The 10,880-nt window shown below is 42.0% G+C and overlaps 1 non-coding gene across 1 annotated transcript; it reads left to right on the top strand.

Annotated features, from left to right (window-relative positions):
• Positions 1-570: 570 nt before the first annotated feature.
• Positions 571-642, top strand: TRNAC-GCA (transfer RNA cysteine (anticodon GCA)). Its single transcript has one exon. It is a non-coding gene; the product is annotated as a tRNA-Cys (tRNA).
• Positions 643-10,880: the final 10,238 nt, after the last annotated feature.

A 10,880-nucleotide genomic window follows, 5' to 3' on the forward strand; every position in this document is an offset into this window, starting at 1 on the left:
TGACTCTTTGCGACCCCATGGACTATAGCCCGCCAGGCTCCCTTATCCATGGGGATTCTCCAGGCAAGAATACTGGAGTAGGGGTTGTCATATCCTCCTCCAGGGGATCTTCCAAACCCAGGGATCAAACCCAGGTCTCCTGCATTGCAGGCAGATACTTTACCTTCTGAGCCACCAGGAAAGCCCAAATATAGATGTGTATATATTTATTTATATAACACTTGTATATGCTGAGAGTAAGTATCCTTCTGTTATTTATTTTAATGTTTTGTTTTATTTACTTATTGGACATGCAGCACATGGGATCTTGGTTCCTCAACCAAGGACTGAACCCATGCCCCTTCCATTGGGAGTTCAGAGTCTTAAATGCTGGACCTCCAGGGGAATACCTATCCTTCTGTTATTTTGTCTAAGAAAAATACCACTTAACCTTTCTGAAACTTGATGTTTCCTAAATAGTCTTATCAATTGGAAGGGATATAAAACAGTCTATACAAATAATCTTCTAAACTCTCTCGTTTCTAATTTTACTTTCTTAATTATTGACATCTCCCACTCTACTGAGGTGCTTCCCTGGTGGCTCAGACGGTAAAGCGTCTGCCTGCAGTGCAGGAGACCCAGGTTCAAGCCCTGGGTTGGGAAGATCCCCTGGAGAAGGAAGTGGCAATCCACTCCAGTACTCTTGCCTGGAAAATTCCATGGACAGAGGAGCCTGGTGGGCTACAGTCCATGGGGTCGCAAAGAGTCAGACACGACTGAGCAACTTCACTTTTTCACTCCACTGAGGAACTACAAAAATGTCATTAAAGAGAAGGCTGCCTGGAGAATTTCCTGGAAGTCTAGTGGTTAGGACTCAGTGTTTTCACTGCTGTGACCTGGGTTCAATCCCTGGTGGGGGAACTAAGATCCTGAAAGCCACAAGATGCGGCTAGGGGAAAAAAAAGAGAAGGTTTTCTGCTGAAACGCATATTCCAGATTTTGTCTTGAGGTTCCATGGTTAATGCAATTATTTACTGACTTCCTACATGCTTTTCCCTGCCAGATCCAGTTCTCAGACATCCTTAAGTTGGATTCAACCATAATTCAAAATTCATAAACTTATGCCTATTAAATCAAGAGAAATAAAAACGATGTTATAATTCCCCAGTGGCTCAGATGGTAAAGAATCTGCCTGCAATGCGGGAGACCTGGGTTTGATCCCTAGATTGGGAAGAACCCCTCAAGAAGGAAATGGCTACCTACTCCAGAATTCTTGTCTGGGGAATCTCATGGACAGAGGAGACTGGCAGGCTACAGTCCGTGGGGTTGCAAAGAGTGGACACGACTGGGCGACTAAGCACAGCACAGCGCAGCACATAAGGAAACATACGATCACAAATAAAAGATAAAGGATGAAACCAGATTGGTGGGCATAGTGCCCAGAATAATGTGCTGAGAGACAGGTATTTGCTAGGAGGTAATTTGCCTGGACCTGAGTCAGGCAAATCACTGCAGATGGTGACTGCAGCCATGAAATTAAAAGACGCTTACTCCTTGGAAGAAAAGTTATGACCAACCTAGGTAGCATATTCAAAAGCAGAGACATTACTTTGCCAACAAAGGTCCGTCTAGTCAAGGCTATGGTTTTTCCAGTGGTCATGTATGGATGTGAGAGTTGGACTGTGAAGAAAGCTGAGCACTGAAGAATTGATGCTTTTGAAACGTGGTGTTGGAGAAGACTCTTGAGAGTCCCTTGGACTACAAGGAGATCCAACCAGTCCATTCTGAAGGAGATCAGCCCTGGGATTTCTTTGGAAGGAATGATGCTAAAGCTGAAACTCCAGTACTTTGGCCACCTCATGCGAAGAGTTGACTCATTGGAAAAGACTCTGATGCTGGGAGGGATTGGGGGCAGGAGGAGAAGGGGACGACCAAGGATGAGATGGCTGGATGGCATCACGGACTTGATGGACGTGAGTCTGAGTGAACTCTGGGAGTTGATGATGGACAGGGAGGCCTGGCGTGCTGCGATTCATGGGGTCGCAAAGAGTCGGACACGACTGAGCGACTGAACTGAACTGACTGAGTCGGGCTTGTCCTGGACACCATGAGATCACCCAGGCAAATTTGATATCCAGGGACACTTCAGATAAATCAGTCAGTGCTCAGAGAGAAAGGGATCAGGACCCTGAACAAAATCCTCCTTCAGTCATCTTGCCATGGGCTGGCCTGGCTGGAAAGTGCTGGGTTTGACCTATTAACTGGCTGGGTGCCCACTTAGGGCACATTTCAGTGTTAAGATTAAAGTTGTGTCTTAAGGAGCGTCCTGGGGAGTTTAGCTTGAGCTTTAGGGTTAAGTCTGAGTTCAGCGAACCTCTTACATATTTTGATGACTTTTTTTTCTTCTACACCGAACTTAACAGAAACATGTTTCTTGAAAGGCTGCCTTGGGAGATGTTAATCTGGGTTATGGTGCTGATGGAGGGTGGATAGAGAGCGTTGCCCCCTAAGAAGGCTGCGTCTGGAGGAATGCGCCCACTCTGAGCTGCTCATCCAGGCCCAGAGTTCGGTTCTGAGGGTGAAGGGTGGCAGAACTCCCAGGGGCTGTCAGTATAAAACCACACACGATGAATGCTGAAGAAAGTGATGCTGGGCCATGTAAAATGTTTCACAACCTACTTTTTCTTAAATCAAAAATTAATTTTGTTAAACATGTTAGTGTTGTAACTCATTACGTTGAAATAAACTTTGCCTTCCAAATCTTTCTGGTTGTGAGTCCACTCATGTAAATTCTCTCTTAGTGTTCCCATTATGGGCTCTTGTTAAACAGAAACAACCAAAATTTTGCCCTTACTTAAACACTGGCAATGAAAATAGAAGAGCAAAAATAAAAGTAAATCATTTAAAAAAAGAGAAAATTTTGTGTTTCTGATCATTTTGATGGTCTTATGGGTAGCCACAAAATACTGTCATTGCACCATCTGCAAACAGAATAACAAGGAAGGACATCTGAGAGTCACATGAAATAGTCCAAGGTTACGGAACCTTGTCTAAGAATTGCAGCCCTATCGCATTCCCACATGGAGCTGTTAGTGGTCTGTGGAAAAGTCTGCAGGTCACTAATAACTGCAGTAAGAACCCCCGTGTCCAGTATTTCCTGATACTTAGTCCTTCATCTCCTTTCATTTCTGACTTTTGCAGACCCTGCTGCTCCTTGGGAGAGAGGCCTTCAGGCCTCGGTTGGGAGTAAGGCAGGTGTGAGCACCATCAGGGCCTGGCCCAGGACAAATCACAAACTCAAGCTCTCTTGCCATCCCTGGTGCCCACCATTTCCACACTGAAATATGCTTTGTCTTTACGTGGGACACGGCTATGTGTAGAGCCAGGGCTGGTCACTTACTCCAGAAGCCTGATCTGGCTGCTTGGCTGGACTGAGCTGGTGCCAGGCCTGGGAGGTGCAAATCCAGGTACACCCAACCACTTAGCCAAGGGTGAGTGACCCTGCACCGAGAACACAGCTGTGCCAGTCTCGCATCATGAGTGCAAGTGCCAAGGATGCTAGCCTGGCTCACACCCCCACCTTTTCCGAAGATGAGCAAACGCAGGCCTTGGATGTGGGACGCGGAAGCATGGGTTCCACCCTTTGCTGCATTGGTGGCCAAGTGAGGTTGCCCTGCTGCAGCCTGCATGTGGGGCGTTTAGGGTCCTAGGCTGGTGGAGACCTCCCTCCCAGCCCCTGGCTTCTCCCCTCACAATGCATAGCAATTCTACTGGAGACCTTTCTCTAGCAAGGTCAATATAGATAGAAATGAAGTCCAATTGTTTAGGGTAAAAAAATATTTGTGTTCTTTGTGTTATACTTAAGAACCTTGCCAACCCCAAGATCGCTAAAATTTATGCTTATGTTTTCTCCTAGAATTTTACAGATTAAGCTCCTAAAGTTGGTTTATGACACAACATAATTTTTGTCTATAGTGTGAGATTAAGGGTAGAGTTTTACACATATATTTTATTGTTTCAATATCATTTGTTGGAAGATTATCCTTTTCCCATCGAATGGTCTGGGACCTTGGTGGAAAATCAGTTTGTATGTATAAGTCTGTTTCTGCCATCACTAATCTGTCCCATTGATCTGTTTGTCTCTCTGTACACCAGCTGAATGGTTTTGGCCATCATGGCTTTATAGTATTAAGTCTTGAAATCAGATGGTTTAAATCCTCTAACTTTGTTCTTCCTTTTCAAAGCGGTATTATCCATCAGGATTTCTTAAGCTTGGCTCTATTGGCATTTTGTACAGGATCATTCTTTGTGGGAGGCATCCTAGATGGTGTAGGATGTTTAGCAGCTTCTCTAGCTACTAGATGTCAGTAGCATCCTTCCCCACCTTGACAATCAACGTGTCTGCAGGATGTCAGCATCATGGATGTCAGCATCATGGCAGCGTAAGATGTCACTTGCTTTTTTCACTCCCCCACCCCAGCAACAAAAATTTGACATCCATCCACAATTTGTCTCTGTGAGATCTGTGGGATATAGTACCGTATGCCAAGGGGTCCAGGAGGAGTCTCACCCCCCTGAACATTGGGTAATAGGCACATAGACCTTGGTCCTGATGGTGGACCCTGCAGTGGCCTGTGAACCGGCTCCAGCCCTTCTCTGCCTCAGACCAGGGAGCCTCTAAAAGACATTGATAAGAGAGCCTTCTTAGAAGTCTGTGTTTCCAGAGGAGAAGTTAGCGCCTCACACTGTTGGAGGAAAAAAGAAGTTTGAACACATTGGAGTGTGGATAAGAGGAATAGCTTGACTTTGCCCACATCACTCCTTCCCCAGAACAGCACGGCGTAGGGAAGAGAGAGCTTCTGGGCCTGTGATCTCCTGTGGAGGAAAATGTGCCGAAGGGTACTCTCCGCCTCATGAAGGAGGCTGACTGTGAACTACATGACTCGGGGTGGGAGAGGCTGGGAGAGCAGCAGAGAGGGCTCTCAGAGATCGTGAAGGGGACACGGATTGTACCCACTGCATCACAGAGCCCTTCAGGAAGCAGCTCATGAGCTGCTGCAAATGTCTCAGCCGGGGATCCTCCAGCGCTCTGCGAGCCTTGCCCGCACACCCTCTGCAGAGCACTCTCAGGTTTACAGAAAAATAGAGCACAGAGTCCTTATAAAGACATAGTTTTTGTTTTATGTTATTTATAGCATATAGTTTCTACTATAATTAACATCTTGCATTAGTGCGGCATGTTTCTTACAGCTGATGAACAAATATTCATACATGATCCATAATGAGTCCACTCGCCTCCCCTCCCCATGGCCTGCAGTCTCTTTCAAGGCAACAATCTGGGGAGATTGTAGGGTTGGCCTTGCTTGTTTCCTGTCTCACAGAACCACTGTCCTCTGTTGCCTGTTGTTCAGTGCTTTGTAAACAATTATGTGATTTGTCTTCTTTTTTTTTCTTGATGGAAGGGAAAGTTTGTTCCTTATTATTCTATCATGGCCAGAAGCTAAGGTCCTATTTATGTACTTACCTTTCAAACAGTGAAGTCTTATTTTGAGTTAGTGTTTTGAAGTTGACCACTAGATGGCAATGTTATACAGCAGAGACAGCATTTCTAGGTTAAAAGATACATAAAGTGATATATTTGGCATTAATTTGGATAACCCAGTCTGATTTGCTTTACTGTATTCTTGTATCTGTCATGATGGTAGTTTTTAGCTTCAGTGTAAAATTTATAAAAATATTTTGCCTAAAATAATACTTGCTCTATGTAGATTTAGTGATTCTCCTCACTAGGACTCAACAGGAATGACACAGTAGGTAGGGTTATTTTCAACCTTTAGATGGATTTCTGTGTGTTTATGGGGCATTGGTTAGCGTTCATTTGTGTCTGCTATATAAGGCCCTCACAGAGAAGAATGATGAGATGCATCTCATGCCTCCGTGAGCTCCTGTCTTTGGTGAGGGGACACAGAGGTGGACCCCAAATGACAGCATGAAGCAACGTGCTTTGTAACTGCCGGGGGTGGGGGGTCTGGGAGGCGTCACAGAGTAGATGACTATCCATCGGGATTCAAAAGATGTCTAGGAAATTTCCACTTGAGAAAGGGGCAAATAACCGTCCATCCTCAAAATTCTAAATATGACATAAAGTAGAAGGAGTATCAAAATATCATGACAAGATCAGCGAGTACTTACTGAGTGAGTCCATGGGAAGAGTGGCAAGAAATAACAATTTTAAAAAAGGGAGTTGGGGCCACTTTGTGAAGCACCAAATTTGCTGCAATAAGAATTTGGACTATAGCTTTTAGCTAGTGGCGATTAAATGACTTTCAGTTAAGTGATTGATATGATTAAAATGGTATTTTAGACTAGAGTCTCCAAACTTTTGTACAGTCTTTGTAATAAAATATTGGTTTAGTAAACATCCAATATATTTATGTCTAGTTGTTTATGAATTTTACTTATATAGTAGTACATCCTATCCAAATATACTGTGTAGATTACAAAATATAAACAGAACTGTGACACTCGTGCTAATGATGAAGTAGAATTGACAACTTAGAATCTTTTGCAGATTATATGTCAGGTCTGATTAGATCACTGTTTTATATCATAATGAGGCCAATTTAAATGGAATCGAAGGCATTTTAGTCTCGGCATTCTCTTGTTCACTTCAGAAAATGTGAATATCTTGGTGGAACTCCACTGTTTCTTTGAGCCTGGCGCACTGCACATTCAGCATGACCATTTTGTGTATGAACTGAGCAAGATTCCTCTCCCAAGCAAACAGAGGTCTAAGTCCTTTCTTACTTTTTGCATAAAGTAAATGCTAATGGAGATGCGCTGTTCTATTTGTCCCCTCATTCTGTGCAACTTGGGAGTCCTATGCCCTTTCATAGGCTTTCCAGGTTAGGTGGCTCACACTGCAGCGTGAAAAGACAACAGCGTGTCGGCAGGGGCCCAACACTCAGCAAATGTGACTCGGGACTTCTGTGGTACTCCAGTGGTTGAGAGTCCTCCCACCAGTGAATGGGATACTCCTTTGATCCCTGGTCTGGGATTCCACACGCCTCCGGGCAGCTAAGTCTGCAGACTGCGACTACTGAAGCCCTTGTGCCCTGGAGCCTGTGCTCTGCGCCAGGAGAGGCCTCTGCAGTGAGAAGCCTGTGCATCACAACTGGAGAGAGACTCCCATTCACCTCAACCAGAGGAAGCCGCGCTCAGCAGTGAAGACCCAGTGCAGCCAAAAATAAGTAGATAAAATCCTGGGAATAATTAAAAAAAAAAAGACTTGGACTCAATTAAGACTGAGATAAATAGTTACTAAGTCACTTCAGTTGTGTCCGAAAGTTATAGTCCAGTTCAAAAAATATGTATTTCATTTTGGCCCTTGTAAATTAACAAAGCACAGACATTAAAAAGAGCAATCATGTTCTAAGAAGTTCTGGTATTACAAGTGAAGATGGATTAGAATTATCTCGAAAAGAAAACTTTGTAGCTGATTCTCAAGCCAACACCTGAGAGAGGACGAGGTGCCTTAACTCTGAGGATATAGTGAGAAGTTGGCAGTCTGCAACCAAGAAGAGGGCCTTCACCTGAACCCAGTCATTAGGGCACCTTGATCTTAGACTTTCGGTTTCTAGAACTGTGAGAAAGAAATTTCTGTTAAATTGTAAGTAACTCAGTCTGTGGTATTATTGTTATAGCAGTTCAGATGGACTAGGACAAAGAACAAAGATGAACTGAAGTATTTGACCTATGTTATCTCACACTGCATTGCAGAAGATGCCTGAGGAGACTTGAGTTGGCCCCATCTCTCCATGTCTTTGCCCATCTGCTAGTCCTTCAGATGAATGTGGCTTTTTCAGCCAAGAGTTTCCCAAGTGTAGTAGGGAGCATCACACCTCCTGCTTCACCTTTGCAGACAGCGTTCTTGTATGAATTTGTAAATTACTATGTATAAGTAATTCATCAACTATATGAAAAACATTACATCAATTCAGAGGCTCATCTCAATATCATATGAAGTATTAAAACAGATGTCTCTAAAGGAATGATTGTTGATAGTTTATACCTTGATCATTAGCAGATACCTTTCCCTGCCCAAATTGCATTTTGACCTTGTTAATTTGTTGATTGGAAAATTACATCCCACTTCTTACTTCTCAGTAGGATGGTATGTCAACGGTTCAGTGGGATTCTTCAGGATTCACAGTTCCTGAATTGTCTTCCAGATAAAATTGGAAATTGGTTTTTCTCAGTGTAAAATATCGGAACGGTGGTTAGTCTTTCAGTGGACACCTTCTGAAAGCTGAAACAAGACAGAGCTACATGTGTACTAATGGTACTAAAGTCTCTCTAATGGGAGACTTTTTGAAGCAGATCCCAGTGTAAAACTGATGTGAGTTGGGTGTTCTTATTGGTGCGCTGATTCCTCACCTGGCCATCAAACGTCTTCTGTTGGGACATTTCATGTTGCCACAGTGTTCTCTGTATTGGAGCTCCAGTGGTCTTTGCAGGGGCAGGATTGCCTGGTGAGCTGACTCCTCTCTCATCACTTTAGCACACTTTGTGAATTGTTCTGTCCTATCACTTCCTGTCTCAGGAGCCGTACTTTTCCCACAGCGCTTACAAGTATTTGAAGTGATCTTATTCACTCAGGCTATGTGTATTTTCTCTGTCTTCTCACTAAAGTGTAAAGCTGAATGAGGTCAGGGGCTGTGTTTTCCTTCTTTATCATCCTGTCAAACAGTGCCAAGACAGGCCATGGTACAAATTGAGTGATCAATACCAAATCATTGATTATGTGAGTGAATGAATGAGGGTAATATTACCTGATGTCATGTCCATTGTCGTCGTCATCAATATCAGAAAGCATTTATTTAAAGAGTATCTATAGTTAATAATACATTATTGTGCATATACATTAAAATATTAAGAGGGTCCATCTCCTATTAAATGTTCTAACCCCTCCCAAACCAACAGCAAAAGAACAAGAAACTCACAAAAGAATCCAAGGAAAATTTTGCATATGTTTAGAGCTTTGGTGTAACAGGTGTAAGTATATGTCCAAACTTATCAAGATGTATACATTACATGTGAGTGATTTTTTGTATATCCATTATGTCTCAATAAAGATTAAGAAAAGAAGCATTTGTTAAGCAGGACCACAGTACTGCACAACCCCAGCGGGCTCTGTGCGTGTCAAAGGTCAGGTCTTGTGCAAAAGAGACTGAAACCAAGAAAGACCTGATTAAATACAAACTTGTTACACCAAAGTTGCTCATGGATAATGATATATGAAATCACCTCATAATGAATATCTCTGGATAGTTCAGTAAATAAACCCCTGTGGGGAAAGACCCCCATGGATCCACCTGTAACTGAATACAAATCTTGCTCTGTGATAAACAGCATTGAAGGCAAAGAGCCTTGAATCTTTCAATTCTCTAAGATTCATAATCACAGCAAGGAACTTTTTTTTTTTTCATAGAAACAAGAATATACATAAAGTAAATTTTTTAAAATCAAATTTGGATTAAGTGCTATGGACACGACTGAAGCGACTTAGCAGCAGCAGCAGCAACACTAATTTGGAGAGATAGTTATATTTAATTGACTGATTTGGGTAGGATAAAATGGTAATAATTGTTGAACATGGAACTTAAATTTCATGACTTGAATTTCTTATGACTTCTTTCCACGTGAGGATTACCTTTGCAAATACAGCATAATAGAAAGCTTTTCAGGAAGCTTTTACTTGCGTTTTCTCTCTAGTGTGTTGATGTTGAATTCAGGCGTTGGTGACTTAGGAGGGCACAATGAGAAGATGAATGTGCCTCCACCTCAGAAGTGTCTCCAGCTACTGACTTTGTTCTTTCCCTGAGGCTGAATGAGGTGAATATAGAATATCTTGCAGTTGAATAATTCGGATTGCTTTTAGGCAAGAATGTTGTGATGTTATAAAAATTGTGATCTAAAAGGAAACTTAACCTTCAGTTCATTCTTTTGATGTATTTTGCCTGAAGCGTGGTGCTAGGACCTGTTATCTCAAATAGGCAATATAAAAATATCTTTCTAATTCACTCCTACAGTTGAAAGATCCTCACGGATTGAAATTACTGTGATCTATCAAGAATTACTTTGTTGTGAAGATAAAATAAAATCACATGTCAGGCAAGGAATAATGGTAACAATGGACCAGCTTATTATGAAGCTTAAAATGAAAATGCCTTATTGGCAACACTATTGGACTTTGAAAAGATTGAGAATATGTGTCAAACCCAGAGAAGCCACAGTGCTGGTGTCCTGTTCATTCTTGTTGGTGTAGATTGTTTGCCCCATGTTTAAGGTCAGCCTTTTGGAATCAGCAGCAATATTTGGCTTAATTGTGTCTTGCTTCATTGTTGTTGTTGATATGTAATTAGCATACTATAAAATTCATTTTAAAGTGTACATTTCAGGTGTTCTGAGTACACTGATAAGATTGTGCAACCATCAGGACTAATTCCAGAATATTTCATTAATCCGGAAAAGATGAAACTACTAATGTACTTTCTGCTCTATGGATTTGCTTATTCTGGACATTTCATGTAAAATGATATGGAATGTGTGCTCTTTTGTGTCTGACTACTTTCAGTTAGCAAAAACTTTTCAAGATTCAGTGGCAAGTATTCGTACTTCACTCCCTTTAACTGAATCATATTTCACTGTATAGCTACTTATACCACATTTTATCTATCTTTTCATAAGTTGATAACCATTTGTTTCCATTTCTTGGTTGTTATAAATAATGCTGCTATGAACATTTGTTTTCATTTCTCTTGAGTATATACACCTAGGCATGAAATTGCTATCATACAGTAACTTCTTGTAACTTTTTTAAGGAATAGCAAAACTGTTTC

This window comes from Capricornis sumatraensis, chromosome 20, assembly GCF_032405125.1.
Source record: "Capricornis sumatraensis isolate serow.1 chromosome 20, serow.2, whole genome shotgun sequence".
Classification (NCBI taxonomy): Eukaryota; Metazoa; Chordata; class Mammalia; order Artiodactyla; family Bovidae; genus Capricornis; species Capricornis sumatraensis.